At 38.3% G+C, this 22,565-nt stretch overlaps 2 pseudogenes; both read left to right on the top strand.

Annotated features, from left to right (window-relative positions):
* The first annotated feature begins 4,951 nt into the window (after positions 1 to 4,951).
* LOC122239492 lies at positions 4,952 to 6,520 on the top strand (annotated as a pseudogene).
* A 3,370-nt stretch (positions 6,521 to 9,890) lies between these two features.
* LOC122239203 lies at positions 9,891 to 10,643 on the top strand (annotated as a pseudogene).
* The last annotated feature ends 11,922 nt before the right edge of the window (positions 10,644 to 22,565 follow it).

The following is a 22,565-nucleotide window of genomic DNA, read 5'->3' as shown; positions in this document are numbered from 1 at the left end:
CCACCTCACACCAGTCAGAGTGGCTAAAATGAGCAAATCAGGAGACTATAGATGCTGGTGAGAATGTGGAGAAACAGGATCCTCTTGCACTGTCAGTGTGAATGCAAACTGGTGCAGCCGCTCTGGAAAACAGTGTGGAGGTTCCTCGAAAAATTAAAAATAGATCTACCCTGTGATCCAGCAATAGCACTGCTAGAAATTTACCCAAGTGATACAGGAGTGCTGAGGCATAGGGGTACTTGTACCCCAATGTTTAGAGCAGCACTTTCAACAGTGGCTAAATTATGGACAGCGCCTAAATGTCCATCAACTGATGAATGGATAAATTGTGCTTTATATACACAATGGAATACTACGTGGCAATAAGAATGAAATATGGCCTTTTGTAGCAACGTGGATGGAACTGGAGAGTGTTATGCTAAGTGAAATAAGTCATACAGAGAAAGACAGATACCATATGTGTTCACTCTTATGTGGATCCTGAGAAACTTAACAGAAGACCATGGGGGAGGGGAAGAAAAGAAAAAAAAAAAAGAGGTTAGAGAGGGAGGGAGCCAAAGCATAAGAGACTCTTAAAAACTGAGAACAAACTGAGGGTTGATGGGGGGTGGGAAGGAGGGTGGGTGATGGGTTTTGAGAAGGGCACCTGTTGGGATGAGCACTGGTGTTATATGGAAACCAATTTGACAATAAATTTCATATTTAAAAAAAAGAAATGTATAATGATACATCTGCTATGGGTAATAGTGTTTCCTAATGTGTATATATATATATATATATATATATATACACACATACATACACACACACCCTAACCCTAGCTAAGGCTCTCTCCCCATGGGGACCCAATACCAAAGTCTGACAACACCACATGCCTGGGGTCCAGAAGTGGTGCAGGATCACTCGGCATAGAACCTGGAACATCACCATGTTATTTTCAAGGCCCAGCTGTAGCTGCCGGAGAGGATTCCTGAGGCCTACCTGACCAGTGGCCCATACAGTTGTCTGGCCTTGGATCCCAAATACTAATCCTGAACGGCACCCTCCCTTGTGCCTTCCACTCAGCCCTTTGGGGAGACAACTGCATGTATGTGTGTGTGTGTATATATATATATAGAAAGGAAGAAAATTCTGTCATATGCTTCAATATGGATGAACCGTGAAGACATTATGTCAGTGAAATATGCCAGATAGCAAAGGACAATGTTGTATGATTCCACTTATATGAAGTATCTAGAGTAGTCAAATTTATAAAGACAAAAAAATAAAATACTCATTTCCAGGGGCTCAGGATAGACAGGAAGGAGAATTATTGTTTAATGGGTACAGAGTTTTAGTTTTGCAAGATGAAGAGTTCTGGAGATGTATGGTTGATGATTGCAGAGCAATGTAACACATTTAATGCTACTGAGCTATATACTTAAAAGTGATTAAGATGGTAAATTTTATCTTATACGCATTTGACCACACACACACAGATAGTACAAAGCATTATTACAAATTAGAAAGTTAGGAGATTCATGAAAATCAAGTCCAGATGCAAATTTTAAAGTATTAAAAAATGTCACTGTGTCATACATTTCCAGGGACATTGTTTTGGATTTTACTTTATAAGTGACTGGTAAAACATTTATTTTTTTATCAACAATTCTGAAAAAAAAACTAATTCTATTGATTATTAATACTAAGTAAAGTTGTTTTGGTCCCTACTCCCCTGGCCTTAATCGTCACTAATACATTGATCCAAACTTATGCTACACTCAAATCTGACTGTTTCCACTGAGATTCTGGTTTCCAACCCTCTCACCGTTTTTACCAGATATCAGGAATCTGGGCTCCCTGAAAGTTAATATGTCATCAAGCTTGGTCTTGATGACAAAGGGCATGTTAAGCTATCCCTGATTCTTAGAGACAAGTTTTAAGCAAAAAATAACAGAATATAAATAAGTATATGTTTTAGGAGGAGACTGACTCATTATTACACAATTCACAAGATAGTCACGGACATTTTCAGTCAGAAGAAGCAGGAAGGCTGCAAAATGGAGAAATAATATAACCAACACAAAGAATGAACATCTACAGTTCACTTTTCCTAAAAGCAGGAGGAACATTCTCATACTTCACCTTATTTGGGGGCAACTTTTCAGATTCCATTGGTCTGAAAGCTCTCCTGTTTGAAGTTTCCCTTGATTACATTTGCACCGAACAAGCCACATGTTCATGTATGGGAGCAAAGCAACCTCCAATCCAAATGACTTGGTATAGGTCACTCTCCTTGAGATGTTTCATGACTTCTCTCTCTTCCCAATACTGTCCTCAAAACACTCCCTACTTCACATTAAAGACAAGAAACAGTCCCCATTCCTCCATGGTCCTGTCACATCTGAATCTCAGGTCAGACTCTTGCGTCTAGCCTAGGACTTTTATCTCCCTTATTTTAGTTTGGACAGTACAAACTTCAGGAAGCCTTTCAGGAGGTTTTCAGAGGTAGAGACACCTTAACACAAAGCACATTTTATATGCCAGTACTTCTATCTGCATTTCAAATAAACACACCAATTAAACATTAATCTAATGTCCATCAGAATGTAACCTCTAAGATTAAAGGGGTCTTATGTTCCTAACTTGTGATCTCCCATAACATACACACAAGTAATTGAATGACTACACCTACATGGACATTCAACAATAGTTTAATTATATAAATCAGGGGTCAGCAACCTTCTTCCGTAAAGAGCCAGGTAGGAAATATTTTAGGCTTTAAGAGCCATAGGTCTCTGTTGCAACTACTTTGCTGCTACAGTGCAAAAGCTGCCAAAGACAACGCATAACCAAATGGACATAATCGTATTCCAATAAAATTCTACTTATGGACACTGAAATTTGAAGAAATAGTATCCTCTTGATTTTTCCCAGCTACTTGAAAACATAATCAATTTTAGCCCACATGCCACATACATACAGGTAGAAGTCTGGATTTGGCCACAGGTTGTACTTACTGACCGCTAGTATAAATGAATACAGTTTGAACCAGTTCCAAATGTGTCTTTATGATCCAATTCTTTCTGTTTTTCCAGTTATCCTGCAGACTTCTCCGTATCTTACCAGAGGACTAGCCCAGTAACAATCCTTCAATGCATGCCATGTATCCTCCATTCCATGGGGCCTAATAACCCATCAAACCCCATACATTGTCTCTCTCTTCTCACTCCCTATGTCTGTGAAACAGATATTTTCCCTTTTTGGAAGTATCTCCAAGCTTAGTCTCCTGGCCTAGGAACCTCGATAAAATCCACCCCCTTTCCATACCCTGGAGCCCTAACCCAATCATGTCTTCCCTAAGAATCCCTACCTGGGAGTCTTCTGCTAGGGTCTCAAACAGGACATTCACAAACACACTGTACTTAGCTCATCATCCTTTCATAAACAGTAGATTGTCTGACTGCTTGCCTTCTCTCTTTTCCAAATCAGCTCCCCATAAGAGCCATAGATTTCTTACCAACAATTCCACAAGTGAGCTGGCAAAAAGTAAATTTTCAATCATCATTTTAGAATCAATGACTCTCACTGCTGGGAAACACATTATACTCAAAAAAAAAAAAACTGAAACAAACTTGAAATCGTTTGGTATATGCGACATCATTGCTAGTAAAGACAGGGATAAGTACGGTATAGTAAGCTTATGAGAGGATTGTCACCAGGCAAAACTAAAAAAATATATAAGTAGCAGTGGCTCTGTGGTGGTAAGAGATAGGCTGGGGAGAGTACCACAATGGTTGAAACTTGCTACCAGGGCTGGCTCATGGCTCACAGAATATTGAGCCGCAACCCTAAAGGTGAGACCCTTACCTCTGGGGAACTTGCTACCTTTGTACTGTGATTTATAATATATATCTTCACCCCCTTTCTGGCACAGAGCTCCTAAAATTCTTGGAATTTCCTGTGATGAGAGTGCTAAAATTACCTTTGGTTATGTTAATGAGGTAACATTAGAAGGTCTGGAAAGAAGGGGTCTGGTTTGGTTGCCAGAAGCAGGTGATTAGAGGGTTGGAATTTTCAGTCCTATGTCCCTGATATTGTGGGAGGGGGAGATGGGCTGAAGATTAAATTATTAGCCATTGTAAACTGATCCAATCAACCATTCGTATGTAATAAAACCTCCATAAAACCCCACAAAGTTAGGGTTAGGAGAGCTTCCAGGTTGCTGAAACAATGGTTCCATGTGCAACGTTCTGGACCCAAACTCCATGGAGAAACAAGTTCCTTTGTTTGGGACTTTGCCATGTGTGTCTTTCCATCTAGCTATTCATTATATCTTTTGTAATAAACTTGTAATCTGTGAATAAACTGGTTACTTGAGTCCTAGGAGTCACTCTAGCAAATTAATCCCACCTAAGGAGGAAGCCATATGAATCTGAATTACAGCCAGTTGGTAAGAAGCACAGGTAACAACCTGAATTTGGAAATTGGCATATGAATGAGGGGGTAGTTTTGTGGGTCTGAATCCTTAACCTGTGGAATCTGATTTTATCTGTGGATAGATGGTGTCAGAATGGAGTTCAATTATAGGTCACCCAGATGGTCTCTAAGAATTGCTTGATGGTATGGGGAAAAACTCCCCACACATTGGAATCGTGTTCAGAAAACTTAATACTCCATATTCAGCTAGCCTTGAGTACCACTCTTCTCTAGCTCCCACACCAATGCCAGCTCCAGACCCCACTGGTTAGGAGAGAAAGACAAAAGAACTAGTTAACTTGTGGGCTTCCCTTCAAGTACTCAAAACGTTTTTTTTTTTGTTTTTTTTTTTTTAATATATGAGCTTCTTTATTTTCTATAACATTCTCTGAAAAGAGTAAGAAAACTGATGCACAGATAATGTGACTGAAGTTCCCACACCATTTTTTTATTATTATTATTTTCATCATAAGGCTAAGAAGATCACAAGCATATGCCAGTGAATTGGCAAGATCTAGATCCAGATAGTATAACAGATGTGGAAGATGTTAAGATGCTTAAGAAGAATATGGGGCACCTGGGTGGTTTAGTCAGTTGAGTATCCGACTCTTGATCTCTGCTCAGGTCATGATCTCATTGTTCATGAAATCAAGCCCCATGTTGGGCTCTGTGCTGACAATGTGGAGTCTGCTTGAGATTCTCTCTCTCTCCCTCTCTCTGCCTCTCCCCCACTTGTGCTTTCTCTCCCTCTCTCTTAAAATAAATAAACTTTTTTTTTTTTTAAAGATGGGTAAGTAGAACTTATTAAAGAATGTGAAGAGAGGCACCTGGCTGGCTTGGCTGGTAGAACATCATGCCACTCTTGATCTCAGGGTTGTGAGTTTGAGTCCCACATTGGGTATAGAGATTACTTAAAATAAAAAAAAGAATATGAAGGAACATGTAATGATATGACAGAATGTTAGAATACATTATCACTTGTTGGAATGGAGATAGTCACCAATTCAAATGCTCAATAAACATTAGTTATGCAGATGAAATGTTTGGCCACTGAACTCAGTTAATGGCAGAAACTCCTGAAATAATTCCACTGAATGAAGATGATCTGGTAACATAAGGAAGTGTTCCAAAAATTGATACCTGATCTTGAAATGATACTCTACCATTTAGTCAAAGAACAAAAGGTTAAACGGAGACTTGGAAAGAGAATAAAGGGTTGGATAAACAACAACAGATACTGAATCTCTTCATGTAATACACAATGAATTTAAGCATCACATAGTGACATTTTCTGAATGGAGAGTTTGATAAGCTGAAAACAAAAATGGTTAAAAGAGGGTGCCCTGCTGTCTCAGTTAGTAGAGCATGTGACTCTTAACCTCAGGGTGATGAGTTCAAGACCCAGGTTGGGCATAGAGCCTACTTAAAAAAATGCCTCAAAAAAAAAAAAAAAAGTATATGAGAGTATCTCATGAGTATCTATGAGACCATTTGAGTATCTATGAGACCATTTCCCTCTACCTGATATAGCAAAAAGAAAAAAAAAATTCAAGAATCAACTGCATAGGGGCAACAGGTTGGCTCACTCAGAAGAGCGTGTGACTCTTGATCTTGGTGTCATGCAAGCCTCACATTGGGTGTAGAGATTACTAAAAAACAAACAAACAAACAAACAAAAAGAATCAACTGGGGGCGCCTGGGTGGCTCAGTTGTTCAGGCATCTGACTTTTGATTTTGACTCAGGTCATGATTTCAGGGTCCTGAGATCAAGTCCCACATATGGCTCCACACTGAGCAAGGAGCCTGCTTAAGCTTCTCTCTCTCCCTCTCTCTCTGTGCCTCTCACACTCTTTCTAAAAAATTTAAAAAAAAAAGAATCAACTGCATAGCTGATAGCACTACATAAAACGTTACAGATTCATATAAATAAACTATTTGATGTTCCACAGGATCCAGTTCAAAATTAGTGACTCCCTTTGGCCACCTTATAATGAATTGCTGTTACTCCTGGAGATATCTAGAAGATCCAACCCAGATAGAATTGGAAACCTCCTATCAGTAAAAGGATTGTCTCTTTTTCACACAATACTTAAAGAATCTTGTCACTCAAGGCTAATGGAAACTCTGAGGACTATCTCCATAAGAACATTATTTGCACATAAAAGCACAAAGGCCATCTTCCTTTTATCCTTAAAATTGCATATACCCCGGGGGCCCTGGCTGGCTAAGTTCAGTAGAGCATATGAGTCTTTGATCTCCTGGTTGTAAATTCAAGCCCGCCCCCCTTGAGTATAGACATTACATTAAAAAAAAAAAAAAAAAAAAACAAAACTGTGAGGCCCCTGGGTGGCTCAGTCAGTTAAGCATCTGAGTCTTGGTTTCAGTCAGTTAAGCATCTGAGTCTTGGTTTCAGCTCAGCTTGTGATTTCACAGTTTGTGAGACGGAGCCACATATTGGGCTTGCACTGATGGCATGGAGCCTGCTTGAGATTCTCTCTCTCTCTCTCTCTCTCTCTCTCTCTGTCTCCTTCTATTCTGCCCCTCCCCTGCTCATTCTCTCTTGCTCTATTTCTCTCAAAATAAATAATCTTAAATTTTTTTTCTGAATAAAAAGAAGGCATATGCCACAATCTATTGTTTAAAGAATTTACCTTTGTTTATTTTGAGAGAGAGAGTGAGAGAGAGAGCAATCATACACAACTGGGGGGAGGATCAGAGAGTGAGGGAAAGAGAGAGAATCCCAAGAAGGCTCTGCACTATTAGCACAGAGCCCAATGTGGGGCTCAAACCTACAAACCCTGAGATCATTACCTGAGCCAAAATCAAGAGTTGGAGGCCTAAGGTATTCACATGCTCCTCTATTATTTATTTTAAAATGATCTTCTCATTCAGTCAGTGCTCTAGAGTTTTAAACTATATGGACAAGAATGCAAGTAAAAATATTCTAGACTTAGTCACTATATAATATTTAATGTACCTTACTTCCTACAATATTCTTTGGAAAATAATTTATGATATTGCTAATGTAATATTTTCCATTTAAATTTCAATAGTTTTTTTTAACGCATTTGACTTCCATTTAGTGCTTAATCCTTTTATACTTAGGAATTATAATATTATAATTTATGTATATATAAATGACCAATAGATAAAAAGGTGCTCAACATCACTCATCATGAGGGAAATGCAAATCAAAACTGCAATGAGAGATCACCTCACACTGGTCAGAATGGCTAAAATCACAAACACAGGGAACAACAGGTGTTGGTAAGGATGTGAAGAAAGGGAAACCCTCTTGCACTGTTTGCTCTTGGGAATGCAAATTGGTACATCTGCTCTGGAAAACAGTATGGAGTTTCCCCAGAAAGTTAAAAATAGAACTACCCTACAATTCAGTAATTATACCACTAGGTATTTATGCAAAGATTACAAAAATACTAATTTGAAGGGATATATGCACCCCAATGTTTATAGCAACATTTTCTACAATAGCCAAATTATGGGAAAAGCCTAACTGTCTACCAACTGTTGAATGAATAAAGAAGAAGTGGTATATGTATAGAATGGAATATTCCTCAATAGTGAAAAAGAATGAAGTCAGCGCACCTGGGTGGCTCAATGAGTTAAGCATCTGACTTTGGCTCAGGTCACCATCTCACAGTTCCTGAGCTTGAGCCTGCATCAGGCTCTCCATTGTCAGCACCATCTATCCCTCTCTCGCTCTTTCTGTTCCTCCACTGCTCATGTTCTCCCTCTGTCAAAAATAAACATTACGAAAAAAAAATAATGAAATATTTCCATTTGCAATGATATAGATGGACCTAGAGAGTATAATGCTAGGTGAAACAAGTCAGAGAAAGACAAATACCACAGGATTTCATTCATAGTGGAATTTAAGAAACAAAACAAGAAAGCAAAGGGAAAAAATAAGAAAGAGAGATGAAGCAAGAAATAGACTCTTAACTGTAGACAACAAACTGATGGTTACCAGAGGGGAGGTGGGTGGATGGAGGGATTGGTGAAATAGATGACGGGGATTAAGGAGTACACTTGAAATGAGCATCGGATGATGTATGGAAGTGTTGAATCACTATATTGTACACCTGAAACTAATATTACACTGTGTTAACTAATTGTAAATTAAATTTAAAAACTCATTACTAATAATGTGCAGATGGAACAGGACACAGATTCAGAGATTTCTGGAGTATCTTCTGAGTATTTAAAGTGAGGACATAAGCAGAATGAAAGAAAAATATTTATGCATAAAATATCCTTTGCCCCCTTAAAGAAAACAATATAACAATATAACTTATTACCTCCTTTATTCAATTTTACTTGAAAACATGTATTTTTCTCCTGTGGCAGAGACTGGTTACTAACATAAAAAGTATCACATGGACTTTGACCTCATGTTCACTATTCCATAGGAAAAGAAATGTTGGACCCATCTTGGAAAAAAATTCACATATGCCTTTTATAGGAAATTGTGTGGCAGCCCCACGGAAGGTTGTCTGGGATTGGCCATGGCCCTGGGCTTCTTCTGTCACCCAAGGCTCAAACAGATAAGTTGCCACACTCATGAGGGGACACCCACTTGACAGGGTCCCTACAGCTTCCCTAAGCCACTGTCAATTCAGGCCCTGTGTACCTACAAATATTCCTCATTCCCCTAGATCAAAAGCCCTTTCTCTTTCCAGAACACTGCTTGAATTTTCTGTGACATTTTTGAAATTTTGATATTAAACCTATGATGCCTACATTGTGTTCCTCTGTCAACCAATGGGAAGGAAGGAAGAACAGAAGAATGAACAATGGGAGGGGAAAAGAGAGGAGGAGAGGAGAAGACAAAACAGGGAGACTCTGGGAAAGAGGGTTCTCAATGTGGAGGAAGGTGATACAGATAGGGAATGGAGGAAAGCAAATCAAACCCTGTGTGACTAGATTGGGATTGCAAGTATCATTATAATTACATGTGAAAAATACATGCACACACAGTTTTTATGGATCTATATATCTATACACAGATCCTCCACAACTTATGATGGAGTTATGTTCTGATAAGCCTGAGTTGAAAATATTAAAAGTCAAAAATGTTTAATACACCTAACCTACCAAACATCATAGCTTAGCCTAGCCTACCTTAAATATGTTCAGAAATCTTACATTAGCCTACAGTTGGGCAAAATCAAACACAAAGCCTATCTTATAATAAAGTGTTGAATATCTCATGCAATTTATTGAATACTGTACTGAAAGTGAAAAATATAATGGTTGCATGGGCACAGACTGCATGGCTGACTGGTAGCTGTGGCACCCTGCTATTGTCCAGCATCAAGAAAGAGTATCATGCCTCAGATCACTAGCCTGAGAAAACATAAAAAAAAAAAATTAAATTTGCAGTATTGCTCTCTTGGGTCCTTGCTTCCAAGATGACCAAGAAAAGAAGAAATAATGGCCATGTTGCAAAAAGGGTCACATGTAGCCTATTTGTGGCACCAGCTATGCCCACTGCATGCCCAAGGACAGGGCCATTAAGAAGTTCCTTTTATGTGGGTGGCTCTGTTGGCTCAGGTCATGTTCTCATGGTTCATGAGTTGCAGCCCCAGATCAGGCTGTCAGCGCATAGCCCACTTCAAATCCTGTATCTTCCTCTCTTCCCCTCCCCTGTTCACATACACACTCTCTCAAAAAGAAAAAGAAAAAAAAACATTAAAACAAAAAAAGTTCCTTTTATTCAGAACATAGTAGAGGCCAACACTGCCAGGGACATTTCCAAAGTGAATATCTTAGTTGCCTATGTGCTTCCCAAGCTGTATGTGAAGCTACATTACTGTGGGAGTTGTGCCATTCATAGAAAAATGGTCAGGAATTGCTCTGGTGAAGCACAAAAAGACCAAACACCCCTACCCAGATTAAAATTTTCTTTTCTATTTTTCTTTTAGAGAGGGAGAGAGAGAATGTGTGTGTGCATGGGAGAGGAGCAGAGAAAGAGAAAGAATCTTAAGCAGGCTCCATGCTCAGCCCAGAGCTGGACATGGAGTTCCATCCCACAAACCATGAGATCATGACCTGAGCCAAAATCAAGGGTTAGATGCTTAACCAACTGAGGCTCCCAAATATCCCCAAACCCTACATTTAGACCAGCTGGTGCTTCCCTACAACCTCCACTGAAGTCCATGTAAGGAAGTAAGTCCTTAAGTACTGAAGAGAAATTGTTCTCTGGAAAAAACAAACAAACAAACAAACAAACAAACAAACAAACATGGAGTTTATACTTAAAAAAAATTTGAAGCATAATTTCTACGAAATGAGTATTGCATTTGCACCATTGTAAAGCTGAAAAATCATAACTTGAACCATTATAAATTGGGGACTATCATAGTTATATAGAACTACATATTTTTTAAGTTTATTTATTTAGAGAGAGAGAGAGCACAAGTGAGGAAGAGGCAGAGAGAGAGAGAGGGAGAGATAAAATCCCAAGCAGGCTTCACACTGTCAGTGCAGGGCCTGATACAGGGCTCTATCTATCTCATGAATCATGAGCTGAAATCAAGAGTCAACTGAGCCACTCAGGTGCCCCAATATCTATACTTTTTTTTATCTGAAAGGACCTAAAATCAATTTTAATAGCACCAAGACCTTGATTTCTAAACACCTTTCCCCATGCCTATTTTTAATTTATGAATTTGAATGGTTAATATATTCACATGTTGAAAAATCATAATGTACAAAATGACATGTAATGGCAAGTCTGCCTTCCATCCCTGATGGCCATATAGCTGTATTTGCCTGGTGAAGACTCAGTTTACAACCACTGTCCTGGCATGATGATGAATAGTCCCTTCTTCCTCTCAGAAGTATGTTATTTTGGATAAGTTATATAGACACTCTAGTTGGATCCCTCTTCCTTTGCCATGCTGTCACTCTAAGACATACAGAATCACCTGTGTTATCAGTGTCTATGTATACTTCTGGAAGAATTTTATGCATATATAAGTAAATACATATATAAATATATATATGTATATATATATATGTGTATATATATATATATGTATATATATATTTTAAAGAAATGGCTACTGTTAACTTTATTTTGAAGCAAATTTACATAGTATATAGAAATGGCAACTCACTAATTTTAAATATTTTGCCATATTTGGTTTGTCACGTTTTGAGCTACTATCATTTTCACCTGGATTGCAGTTTCCAGCCCCTTCCTTTCTCAACCTTTTAAATTATTTGGGAAAATTAATACACAAAAGAAAACTCCAAGAGGATAATATTGAAAACTTTATGGAGTAGGACACTGGCAGAAATGATAGAAGAGGAAAGGGAGTGTTAAAGCAGTAGAGTGGGGGGTGGGGGCACATAAGGAAGGCTTGCAATCCTAATTTTGAGAATCAAAGAATTACAAAAGCATCTATGTACCTCCTGACTTATCTGTGATTGACATAAAACACTGAAAATATCCTTTCTCCCAGCAGCCCTTTATAAACTTAATGACTAACACATACACCATGGTAGCATAGGCCTAAATAAATAAATGACTGAAATTTTAATTTTTCCTACCTCACTCCTGAATAACTTCAGTGCAAGCCTTCATACACAATTCCATGTAAGTCAATAAAAGGAATAATCATGTGGATTTTTCCCTTATCATGTTCACAGTCCAATAAAGAATTAGAACTATTTAATGGAATTAAAATTTTCTTGTTTATTTATTTTTGAGAGAGAGAGAGAGAGTGAGCGAGCTAGCAAGTGAGCGAGCACAAGCAGGGGACAGGCAGAGAGAGAGGGAGAGGGAGAAACAGAATCCAAATCAGGCTCCAGGCTCCAAGATGTCAGCACAGAGCCCAATGCGGGTCTTGAATCCATGAACCGTGAGATCATGACCTAAGCTGAAGTCAGACTCTTAGGTCCAGTGGTGACTAAACCATTCAGGCACCACTGAAATTTGGATTTAAGTAGTAAGAAAATAACTACAGATAAACAAGAGGTCTTAGTCCCTCATTCCCCACCCAAACCTCTAGCTAGACATGCACATATCTATTCACAATATCCATTTATCACTTTTCATATTGCTGAATATAAGAATCTGGTTTACTCCTACTTTTAAGTGTAAGGATCTAAGGATATACACACTTAAAAGTTCATGGCAGCAGTGTTGGTGATAATTGAACACTACACATGACTCAGACAATCATCAGGTATAGAAGGGCCCTATCTTGTGGATTTTTTTGTATACCATATAAAATGGTATCACTCATACATATGTACATATATTTAATGTACACAAGTATGCACAAGTGTTAGTATTAGATATACAGTAGTGATAGACATAGAGATTAATAGAATTATCTGGAGATGAAAATGAACAACTGGAACTACATACATACAGCATAGATAAATATTGAAAACATAACACAGCCATATTCTGGAGATACTGTGGGTTCAGTTCCAGAATACTGCAATAAAGTGACTATTGCAACAAAGTGAGTCAAATGAATTTTTTGGTTTTCCAGTGCATATACAAGTCATGTTTACACTCTACTGTGCTACTGTAGTTTATTATGTGTGCAATAGCATTATGTCTTAAAAAAAAAAAAAGAACATACCTTATTTTAAACATACTTTATTGCTAAAAAATGCTACCCATCATCTTAGCTTTTGGTGAATCATTATCACTGTTATAAATCTTTATAATAAATAAATTTAAAAGTTTAAAATATTGTGGATGTGACACAGAGACATGAAATAAGCAAGTGCTGTCAGAAAATGGCACAGGTACACTTGGTTAATTCAGGATTGTTGTAAACATTCATACTGTAAAAAAATGCAATATTTGGGGCTCCTGTCTGGCTTAGAAGAGCATGTGACTCTTGATCTTGGCGTTGTGAGTTCAAGCTCCAGGGATGTAGATTACTAAAAACAAATAAATAAATAAAAAGGGGCACCTGGGTGGCTCAGTTGGTTAAGCGTCCAACTCTTGATTTTGGCTCAGGTCATGATCTCATGGTTCATGAATTTGAGCCCCACGTCAGGCTCTGCACTGTCAGATTTTCTCTCCCCCTCTCTTTGTCCCTCCCCAGCTTACACACTCTCTCTCAAAACAAACAAACAAACATTTAAAAATAAATAAATAAAATAAACTTTTAAAAAATGCAGTGTCTGTGAGGCACAATAAAATGTAGTATACTTATATTAAGCTAAAAACAAACCAATAAAACAGGCAGTTAAGAGCAAGTAAACTCTATAAACTGTATAGCTTATATATGTAATCACAAGGAATAAAACTATAAAGAGCAGCTTGGAGGATTCATCTCCATTGGAAGATGACATCAAGATTGGGAAGGGAAGGAGGAAGAATGCAATAAATCTTTTTATGAGGAGAAATTTCCCTACATGTACCACAATTGTTAATGTTTTAACAAATGTGTTCTAAATAGTCTTGGAAATTTCCTAGTCCTCATAAGAAATATCAGAGAACTTTTGCTGAAAAATCTTGCTTTGCATTTATATCATGTTTTTACTGTTTCATACTATATACAGATCTTCAATAAATGCTGTAAATTGTTCCTCCCCACCCTGCAAAAACAAAAATAAAAACAAAAACAAAAACAAAAAAGAAGGGATACCCATAGATGCTCAACGTCGCTCCTCATCAGGGAAATACAAATCAAAACCACACTCAGATACCACCCCCCGCCAGTCAGAGTGGCCAAAATGAACAAATCAGGAGACTATAGATGCTGGCGAGGATGTGGAGAAACAGGAACCCTCTTGCACTGTTGGTGGGAATGCAAATTGGTGCAGCCGCTCTGGAAAGCAGTGTGGAGGTTCCTCAAAAAATTAAAAATAGACCTACCCTATGACCCAGCAATAGCACTGCTAGGAATTTACCCAAGGGATACAAGAGTACTGATGCATAGGGGCACTTGTACTCCAATGTTTAGAGCAGCACTTTCAACAATAGCCAAATTATGGAAAGAGCCTAAATGTCCATCAACTGATGAATGGATAAAGAAATTGTGGTTTATATACACAATGGAGTACTACGCAGCAATGAGAAAGAATGAAATATGGCCCTTTGTAGCTACGTGTATGGAACTGGAGAGTGTTATGCTAAGTGAAATAAGCCATACAGAGAAAGACAGATACCATATGTGTTCACCCTTATGTGGATCCTGAGAAACTTAACAGGAACCCATGGGGGAGGGGAAGGAAAAAAAAAAGAGGTTAAAGTGGGAGAGAGCCAAAGCATAAGAGACTCTTAAAAATTGAGAACAAACTGCGGGCTAATGGGGGGGTGGGTGATGGATATTGAGGAGGGCACCTTTTGGGATGAGCACTGGGTGTTGTATGGAAACTAATTTGACAATAAATTTCATATATTTAAAAAAAAAAAAGAAGGGATACCCAATAGTTATGAGAAAGCCAGGGATCTTCCTTCACTTGGTTATGAGCCTGAATAAGCCTCTATGATATTTTTACCTTTAAAACGGAATATTCTATGGAAAGCAAGAAGAACACTGGCCAATAAAGAAAAGTATTCTATAGACGCTGGCTGATAGTGGTTATATTCACATCATCTGTTAAATGCAACGCCTGACAATCCTAGGTTCTGTTCAAAAGCAAAATTCTTTTAATTGATGAAAGAGAACTGTTGTGAGTTGGCCTGAATGGCTGTCCCCTTTTCTGCACTGGCCACTTAGAAATGCAAAGCACGAAGCAAGTCTTGAACCCTCCTTCTGACATGCTGACAGGACCAGGGCAGAACATAAACGTCGTTTACCAAGTCCTAGGCTGTTCACTTACCTTGGCATTCAACTCATATCTCTGGCTGGAGGTCTTTAACCACAGCATGACTTGGAGAAATTGACCCTGCTTGTTGCCTGTTGCAATAAACACCATGCCTTAAGATTCTACATCAAGTTACTCTCTCACTCCCTTACCTGGAAACTTAGCTGGGTTCTCCTCAGACTAATAGAAAAAAGACTCTTCTTGAGTGCAAATAGAAGTGATTCCCAGCTTGCTCTGGAGCAATACTTTCTGGAAGGGAATACAACTCCTCTAGGATCAGTGTTTTTAAAGCATATAAAAACATTCACCTGCTTCTTTTTAATTCCCTATATAAGCCTCAGGGAAAAACTCTGATCACCTGCTAATGTCAATCTTCTTAAACATGGCTGCATCAGGAACCTTCACAAGCTGAACTTGTAGTTCCAGTTCCATTGACTTTGGATCACATCCAGTCCTGCACTAAGGCAATCCTGTCAGAAGAGACTAATAGTTGACAGTTGTAATACTGTAACTGTCTTTGTATCTATGCCAATCCCAGAACTTGTGAATGTCCCCACCAGCCAACTTGTGGGATGTATCTGCTGTCAGTTAGAAGCTGTTCTGAGATAGGAAGGGAAGATAGTATACCTTTAGGGCATGCTTGTTAAATCCCTACCTGGAAGGGTGCCACACCTGGGTAATACTCCCAAACAAATCTTAAACAGCAGCTGACTTACAACATAACCACAAAGCATTTGCTATCTAAATGCTCTCTGAGCTGAGCTCTGCTTCAGAGACTTGAGCTTTGGAGGAGAGCCTAGTCCAGTGTTTTTCAAACTATAAGGAGCATAGGAATCGCTGGAGACAATATTACCATTTGGATTCTGATTCAGTAGGTCTGGGATGAGAGCTCAGATTTGCATTTCTAACAAGACTCCAGCTGATGCCAATGGTGTTTGTTCACTTAGAGTAACAAAGGTTTAGCATCCTGCTTAAGGTTGTACTTGTCAGGGACATGTATGTTGATAGAATCCTAATTTTTTTTTATTTTTTTTAACGTTTATTTATTTTTGAGACAGAGAGAGACAGAGCATGAACAGGGGAGGGGCAGAGAGAGAGGGAGACACAGAATCTGAAACAGGCTGCAGGCTCTGAGCAGTCAGCACAGAGCCCGACGCGGGGCTCGAACTCACGGACCGTGAGATCATGACCTGAGCCGAAGTCGGACGCTTAACCGACCAAGCCACCCAGGCACCCCGATAGAATCCTAATTTTAACTAAACTTATGTGGGATCTTGAACAAGTCCTTTCCCTCCAGAGGTGAGTTTATGACTAACCCCCCTCCCACATTTGCCTTGATAAAGTTTGAGTATAAAGCACTCATTTACATATTAGACTGAGCTTCAGTTCTGCACTCTCATATTTGGTACATTTCAGTGATTTTCCCTATCCCAGTTAGTGAACCTTCAGTTGCACTGCTTACACTATCATTTCTCTCAGAGTGTGGTCCTCAGATCAATCCTGGCACTTGTAAGAAACAAATTCTCATGCCCCAAAGCAGACCTAGTAAATTAGAAACCTGGGCGGGGGTTTCACCCTGTGTCTTAACAAGCCCTCAGATTATGCTCATGAACACTCAAGTAGGAGAACCATTGCCTTTGCCAGAGGGATATAGCAGAGTCAAGCAGAACCACTGGAAAAAACAAAATATCCAAAAATGAGGAAAGAGCTAAATTATGAGGTCAAATTATAATTGAGATAATTACTTTATTGATATGAAAAATGTTTCTGATATTAAGAAAAATTTTCTAAGGATCTCTAACTGATACAGGAGGTGGTGAACTAGACAGGGTATGCATGCAAGTGGAGGGTAAAGAGTGATAAGCTAAAGATGTAAGATTTCTACTCACATAAGAGAAATTACCTTCAGTGACTGGATAAAGGGGCAGCAAATTCTAAGACAGCTACATATAGGCTGAAGTTGAGAATTACAAAGAGAAAAGCTGTATCATATTGTTCAAAATACAAGTATATGAGTCTGAAGATAATGCATAAATATGATTTGTATCCCTTGGAAGGGGGAGATACATATGGGAGAGAGGGAACATTTTATTAAAAACTTGATATCCAGGGTGCATGGCTGGCTCAGTTGGTAGAGCATGTGACTCTTGATATTGGGGTTGTGAGTTTGAGCCCCACATTGGGTGTAGAGATTACTTTAAAAAACTCACAAAACTTGATTTCCTGCATACACACACAAAAAAAACTGAAACAAACAAATATATACTGATATGTTGTGTAATACCCACATAATCTTTTAAGATAAAGCAAGTGGCACTTTGGCAAATTTGCTCCAAGAAGCCCCTATTTCTGCCCTATGTGAGGAGACAGACTTCATAGAAAAGTGATAGAGTGATGAAATCAAATGAAAACTGAGTATTTCTTATAATCGGAGTCTTATTAAACTAAAAACAAAATTAATTCTACCATCACTTACTGAAAAATATCCCAAACATTTTGAGAAATATATTAAGAACCAAACCAAAAAAATTGTTTTGAAAGGAAGGCACCTAAACAAATTTGCTCTCAGATGATTTCTGTAGCCATAGAATTAATGCAAAAATAGTTTCATATTGTTTTGTGTAAAATTCAAAGCTCTCTTTAGGCCACATTTGTAAAACTAAAACTAAATGAAAAAGATAAAAGATAAATGGGTAAAATTAGATCATTTAAAGTGTGTATTATATAGGGGACCTCTTTGGAGTGTCGCTGCAAATTCATGTTTAAAATTTTTTTTTAACATTTATTTATTATTGAGAGACAGAGCATGAGCAGGGGAGGGGTAGAGAGAGGGGAAACACAGAATCTGAAGTAGGCTCCAGGCTCTGAGCTGTCAGTACCTAGACCGACTTGGGTCTCAAACTCACTAACTGTGAGATCACGGCCTGAGCTGAAGTCAGTCGCCTAACCAACTGAGCCACCCAGACACCCCTGCAAGCTCATGTTTTAGAAATCTAAATCCTAAACATAATGACGAAAGCACGAAAACACGCAAATATGAAACAGGTAGGTTTCCCAGGGTTGCAGAAAGGAAAACAGGCAGTGGAAGAGCACAGACGCAGGCAGGATTGACCCCCATGGGCCTCCAACGGCTAAGTCATCTTCCTGCAGTGCTCAGGGATGGGGGGCGGAGACCAGCTGGCTGTGCAGGCTTTTTTCCTCAGGCAGATTGTCCTGGAATGGTTTGCTGAAAACAATGTGCATCACAAGAGCTTAGTAGTGGAACCCCTAGAGAAACTTTTAGTAATATTTTATAATATAATGATTTGTATAATAATCATAACTTTTAAATGATTTTAATGTTCAAAATAGGCTACATTGGTCTGAAAAAAAAAACTTCAAAATTACTACTTAAGTTCATTCCCTCAAGATGCTCTGAAAGTACAAGTTTTAAGTAATTAAGAGAACATAACACCACACCACCATACAACATATGTTCCTTTAAAAAGTGTTTGATTCAGAGAAATTAACTCATTGACAAAAAAAAGGACACCATATTTTTTCAAATGAAATTATCCTTCATTTTTATACATTCCTATTTTTCAGAGATTTGTTACCTTAAAAAATGTGCTCTTAATTAAAATTTCGATCTTGGCATATATTACATACTGAACAAATACATGCTGCTACTGACTAAATTTAACAATATTAACATTATATGACCTATATAATACATATGCACACATACAGTGAAGCACATATAGAAGCACAAGTTGTATTTCTTAAGTGGATATCTGAATAGAAAGAAACCAAAATGCGATGTTGCAAGGTGTAACTGCACAACTCAGAACACTGAGGTGGACCTTTATTTACCAATTTTTGAATTGATTATTGTTTCAATTTCTTACATTAGCACACATTCCTTCTTTTTTTTATTTAATGGTTATTTTTATTTTTGAGAGAGACAGAAAATGAATGAGGGAAAGGCAGAGAGAGAGAGGGAGACACAGAAGCAGACTCCAGGCTCTGAACTGTCAGCACAGAGCCCAATGCTGGGCTCAAACCCACAAACTGCGAGATCACAACCTGAGCCAAAGTCAGACACTCAACCGACTGAGCCACCCAGGTGCCCTAGCACATACCTTCTTAAAAAAATAAAGTCAACATGGCTTTATATATAAAGTAAGATTATATATATATGTATATATACATATATATACATATATATATCCTTATTATATATATATATATATAATCTTATATATATATGTATATATATAATCTTATATAATCTTATATATATGTATATATATAATCATATATATATATATATATATATACACATATATATATATATAATTAAAAAAAAACCCTGGAAATAATTGAGGATCATTCCTAAATATGATACTAGGAGTTTTATCCTGTTGTAATTATTCTCTTCCTCCCCTTAGCTTTTCTGTAGTCCTAAATTTTCTATCATTACATTAAAAAATAAATAAAAATTAATAAATAAATAATAGAATTAAAAAAGTTAAAAGTCAACTTCCAAATAATTAAGAGTAAAGGAAATAAGAAATCATAGTTTTAGAGTAATTTGGAGTATTAATTTGCTAAAATTGTGGAATGCAATAGATAAAAGTTTCTGCTATATTTTTGTAATATATATTGAAATGGTAAAGTGAAGACCAGTACTGTGGAAATGGGTCCATTGGACAATAATGTTAAGGCAGAAAAGTGAGTTCCAGTGCAAGCTAGTGAGAGGAAGGAAAGGGAGGAGTGATGCATTCAGCAAGGGTGAAAATAAACAAAGTTCAGTAGCTACTTTTAAGGGAATTCAGAGTTACTTATTTCAAAAGTTTGCAGAACACACAAAAAATTGTCAAAGAACATTTTTAAAAGTCAAAATTTTGTTATTTTTAACAGAAATCTTGAAAGATAGATGAAATTTTGTCCTAGTCAAGCAAATGTTCTTGAGTTAATTTGATTTTTTTTTTTAAGGAAAGTACCAAAGAATGCAAGACAAAACCTAAAATTTCACTTTAGTAAATATGGTATTCCCATTTAAATAAATGAATGAAGCATAATAGCTTCAATATAATTTTAAAAGTATTTGAAAATTCAGACCAATGGAATTAGATAAAAGAGAAGTAAAAACATAAATGTTTCTAAGTCACGTTTTACAGATGATTATCATAAAACAAAAATTCTATGGACCTAAAAACACCACTTTATTTTTCTGTAGCCATAGAATTAATTTTTGGAGGCTAATAACCTCAATATGCATAAATTCCAAAATCAAAACACAAGAAAAACCGCTTCTTCCCCCCTCCCCCCCCCTTCATAGATGGTCTTTTTCTCCATGGAGTAAACTACTGATGGAAATTCCCCTAAGGTAAGAATACAACAGAAGCCAGGAAGACAGAAGTGAGGAGGCAGAAGGAAGTCACGTGGGATGCCTCTCCCCTATGCAATACAGCTGCTCATGGGATCCTCCCTTGTGGGCCACTGCCCTCCCTTCCATTCTGGACCATCCCTGGCGCCCTGTGAGAAACTCTACAGGGTGGAAAGGTGGCGCATTTTCTGCTGGAGGTCCCAGTCCTGGCACACTGGTGGAACCTGGAACAACAAACTTCTGGACTCTGGGATTTGGGACAATGGCGGCATTGTTTCTGGTTTCCCACTATCGGCTTCCCTGTAGATGGTCCACAAGTAAGATCTTCTGATTAATACAGAAAATTCAAAATTGGCATACCATAAAATTTAATCTTCCAGAGAAGCATTATAAAATTTATTTTAATGTTTATTTATTTTGAAGGAAAGAGAAGCACGTGACCAGGTGAGAGGCAGAAAGAGAGGACAGAATCTTAGGACAGCTCCAGGCTCTGAGGTGTCAGCACAGAGCTAAACATAGGGATCAAACTCAGGAGCTGTGAGATGACCTGAGCTGAAGTCCGATACTTAACTGACCGAACCACCCAGGGGTGCCCCAGAAAAAGCATTAGAAATCAAAACGCAATATGTAGCAACATTCTATCAGGAAACCACAGACTTCAAGACAGTTTTGTCCTGTTTTAAAATTTCAAATGCTTGGTAAATTGACTTGATATTAACAGGTTTTAATTTAAATCCCAACTAATTTTCAGTATAGGAGTCTATTTGGTTGGATGGAGGATAAAAAAAAATCTGACTTATTTCTTAGAGAATAAAATAGCTAACTTAAATCTAATGTTATAATTCCAATACACAGACAATATATTCTAACCTAACAGTACATTTTCAAACATGATAGGATATCAAGATCATTTTGACTATATAACGATGATTTCAAAGAGCTATTGATATGCCCCAATTCGAGAGACCCCCCGAAAACAAACCACCAGAGTCCAGAGTCAAAGCCAAGCGGCAAGGGTCGTTTATTGCAGGTTCGAACCCGGTCCTCTGTGCACTCGTTGCCGGTGATGCTAAGAGGCCACGAGCAAGGATCTTACAGCTTGTTTTATAGACAGGCACAAACAAGTTAGGGATTTTTTTGAGGTTACAGAGCTGTTATAGGTTGACATTTAAATTTGAACGCTCAGCAGAACTTGATTGGTTCCCGCCTTTATGTCAGACTACGACCGGGCGCGCCCTGGCTGGTTTCAGAAATGGCGGGGGGGGGGAGGGGAAAGATCATTTCTTTGCAGTTGTGAGTACACCTGGTAATTTTTCTCTTAGCCTCTCATTCCCCCCTCTCTTTGGTGCCTTAAGAGCCAATCTTGGATCTTATGTGTCTGACTCAAATGTTTCGGTAATGACGGGTTGGTATTGGGTCCTAAGGACCATCAGTTGGATCGTGTTAACTCAGTCTTTGATAAAGGCAACTAGTTTATTAATAATATAAGGCCTGAGGGTGAGGAGGAGAAGGAGGAGTATAAGGGGCCCAGCTAGAGCAGAAAGCAGGGTGGCTAGCCATGGGGACTGATTGAACCAAGACTCAAACCAGCCTTGTTGTTGTTCTCGTTCATGCTTCTGTTTGGCCAGGCCTTCTCTAACTTTAGCCATGGACTCTGGGACTACTCTGGTGTGGTCAGCATAAAAACAACATGCTTCTCTTAAGGCTGCACATAAACCTCCCTGTTGGAGGAAGACTAGATCTAGCCCCCTTCGGTTCTGTAGGACCACTTCAGAAAGGGAGGTCAGAGATTTTTCGAGGTGCGAGATTGAGTCCTCAAGTCTGGCTATATCCTCATCAATGGCTGCCCTTAGGCTATTGAACCCTCGGTGCTGAATGGCTAGTGATGAGATCCCTGTTCCTGCCCCTATGGTACCGAGGCCAAATA

The sequence above is a fragment of the Panthera tigris genome, chromosome B3 (genome assembly GCF_018350195.1).
Source record: "Panthera tigris isolate Pti1 chromosome B3, P.tigris_Pti1_mat1.1, whole genome shotgun sequence".
Classification (NCBI taxonomy): Eukaryota; Metazoa; Chordata; class Mammalia; order Carnivora; family Felidae; genus Panthera; species Panthera tigris.
Note: the sequence above shows the minus strand (reverse complement) of the source record. Positions and strands in the feature narration are given on the sequence as shown.